The sequence below is a fragment of the Papaver somniferum genome, unplaced genomic scaffold (assembly GCF_003573695.1).
Source record: "Papaver somniferum cultivar HN1 unplaced genomic scaffold, ASM357369v1 unplaced-scaffold_81, whole genome shotgun sequence".
Taxonomy (NCBI): Eukaryota; Viridiplantae; Streptophyta; class Magnoliopsida; order Ranunculales; family Papaveraceae; genus Papaver; species Papaver somniferum.
Genome location: NW_020651082.1, coordinates 1,741,020 through 1,744,640, shown reverse-complemented (window position 1 = coordinate 1,744,640; position 3,621 = coordinate 1,741,020).

Sequence of the window (3,621 nt, the reverse complement as noted above, 5' to 3'; positions counted from 1 at the left end):
TCAACAAGAACAAGTCTTGTAATACATATTTCAAGATACGAATTCAATAAGAATGAAGTATGTTCTTTAAAGTTAAGATAATACTATCTAGGTTTAAATACGTAAAAACCTCAAATATTTTAATAAAAAAATATAATGCGGAAAAGAAATAACACAGAGACCGAAGATGTTTGTTAACGAGAAAAACTACAATCTTGTAAAGAAATCCCGGGACTTAGTCCAAATTGAACACACACTGATTTAAGTTGTTACACCAATTACCTACAATATTGTAAAGTCTTTATGTCTTTTTCCAAGTCAAGTATTATCTCCGGGTTCCTTATTTTCTTCACCATGGTTATCATTAGTAGAATTTCTTTCATATCAAGGTACCATAAAGCTATCAGTTGGAGGGGAAAAAATGGTGGTTTTGTTAATTTATTTGGAGTTTTACTTTATATTAGGAATATTTATTCTTGTGTGCATGATATTGGTCTTCTTAATCATCCTCACTCTGACAAATGATATAGGTTTTTTGTGATATTCATCTAGCTGACAGTCGTATCATCACAATCGCATTTAGAATGTTTCGATATATAACATTCTTTGCAAATTTTATGTGGCTACTTCTTATAAGAATACCTCACCTATCTAGTAGCACTTAGCTTCAGTAATAGCAAGAACTTATCTACCTAGTGGTGTTGAAATATTTATATTAATAAAAACCTTGGAGACCTTTCCAGTAGCTGGTAAGGCATTCGGTGGTTCAATTGCAATAACCTTGTTTTTTGGTTTATTGTTCAGGCAATAAATGTTTCAAATGGGATATATAAAACTGAGTATCCCATGAAAGATCTTTGTAAACAATTAAAGGGAAATAATCAAAAAGAACAATAGGATGACCATCAATGCTTCAAGGTATTTCCTTAAAAACCTTATTAATTTTCATCCAGTTAGCAAATGTGAAGATCGTAATATTTTGATCAACCTCAAGAATCTTTATATCTTTTGTAGGAATGAATTCCCAAGTTTTTTTTTATATAATTTTTTACTATTTTGTCTAACATTCTCCCCTCAATTGTAATCTTCCCAATGAAAGTTGTTTTCATTTCAGCTTTATCATCGTCATCATATTCATCATTTGACTAAACAACCATATCAATAATGTTTTTTCCTTCTCCGGATTCGTGTTATTCAACTTGGTAGTGATGTGGGTCACTTCATATTTTCCAACAACTTAGTGGACACAAACTAGGAAGCCATAATGATATGATGGTTTTGGTACATAACTGAGTTCTTTAATTGGATGTTAAAGTTTTTGTTTAAACTAGATTGATACGCATTAGGGTTTTGATTGACTGATTATGAGAGTGATCATTTTGATTGGAATAACTTTCATACTTAAAATGAATTTCTTGTGGATATTCTTTCTGTAGTATAACTAAGGAATAACTGGGTTTTGAATATGTTAAGAGGTACACTAAAAAGAAAGAAACTATTTTTTGTAACTTTTTTTTTTGAACTTTGAAAAGAGCTAATTAATCATGAATTTATTTCTACTGGGTTGACCTAGTAGGTGTTGAAAAAACCGATCCCACTGAACTTGAACCAAGTCTAATCTTTCTTGATAGCAAATTGGTGTGAAAGGCAAAGACACACAGAAACTTGCAAGTATACAAGGCCAAATTTTATACTATAGGGATGAGTAGGGGTTTGTCCACAGGGAGTGGGAGCATACAAGAAGTCTTCCTAGCTAAAGTTTACAGTGCGCTAAGGGCAGTAACTATGGTGACAGTGACAATGATCAAGAATGGTAGTGAAACAAAGGCAGCAGCCTAAGGCAAGGGTATTGAGCAATAGTGACAGACAAAGAGAAAGATGCAGAATTGTGTGAAGTTACTAAGGCAATTGAATCCACCTTGTGCCCTAATCAAGCAATGCAATCTAGTTTGAGTTGGAAATCCTATGCATACATCTAGAATGAGATGAAAATCAGCTTGCTCACTGATATGCCCCTAGAATTGACTGTCTTTTGACAGCACAATCAATCACAGGCATGCCAGAGCACTGAGTACTTCCCATTGCTCAAGCAAACAGGCATTAAGGAAACTACCCTAACCATGCATCATCTAACAGTGCACTAGGCTTCAACAGAGCCTTAGTTGCAGTGAATTAGCTCATGCTAGACATGAGTATATCAACAGCATTCATCAAACAAACTACATTAAAATGCAACATGCATACAGGACACACAATCAACGGTTGCTATAAACAGAAATTGGAAAAAATGCGAATTGATTCAAATATGTTCACTGGCTAGCAGAGAGCTTTTCTACCACACCCATAACATCCATTTTATAGTTTTTACAACACACCCTAAATTTTTCTACAAAAACCCTAAATTGAAAATCCCCAAATTTGAAAACCCTAATTTTTAAATTCCAAATTAAACTCACTGATTTCTGAATTTGTCTCCCCTGTGCTCGACCCATGCCCTGTGATATTCCTTGCTCCTCCTCAGCTCTAACTCCCCAATTGCCTACTGATGCCCTAGCTTTTCTCTTTCTTATGTAGCACCTAGGGTTGATGCTAAGAACAAGAAAGGGAAATACTAGGGCGCTGGATGATGGTGAGTCTGATTTGGGTCGAGAGAATGGAGATGGTGAAGCGAGGTGGTGAGGAAAGATGATTGGTGGTGGCAGTAGTTGCAGGGGGTATGGTGTGAGAAGAGTTTTGGGGAAAGAAAATGATTTGGAAGAAGAGGGTGTTTGGCTTGAGGTCGATGGGTTCGATGGCTAAGGTGTTGAGCGGGTTCATCAAATTTGATGTCTAGCGAGGATAGCCGTTGGATGTGAAGATGGTTGGTAGATCTAAACGGTGGTATGAGAGATGATAACACTTCGACCGTTGGATTGTGAAATACAACAAAGTTAACGGCGAAGATCGAGGTTAGGTTCTGTAGTGTTAAGCGGAAGTATCGAGATTTGATGAGCAGGCAAAGAAGCGACCGTAGGATCTAAATGTGATCTAATCTGAAGGCTTGGAATTTAGGTACTATGGTGTTTTGCAGGGACTTCAGATTTTGATGAACGCGATGAGAAGCGACCATTGGATGATGATGGATCCGATCTAACGGCTGAGAATGGAGCGGTATGTATAGAAAATGGGTTTGGGTAAGGGTGTGGGCCTTGGGTATGCCAGCCCATATCTTCTTTAAGAACAATTCTTCCTTCTTGAGCCCATTCCTAGCTTTTTGGACTGCGTCCATCCATTCTTTGCGGCGTTCCTTGCGTAATTTCTTCCGGCCTTTCACTACTCTTCAGCTCTTTTCCGCTCCGCAAGTCATCCAGACTTTATTTATTACCTAAAATGCAAAATTAAGTAAGAAAAATATTTATTCTTGAAAACAATGAAAATACAGAATATGGGATAAAATGTAGAATTAATGCACAAAATGAGTTAAATGCCAACAAAAAGGGATAAATATATACAATTTGGCACTCATCAAATACCCCCAACCTGAATTTTACTTGTCCTCAAGTAAAACAAAACTAAGGAAATCCTAACTATACCACTGTCGCTGGTCTCTCGAATGCATTTAGCGTATGCACTAAGCCTTTTAAACCACTAGTGTCCCTAGTG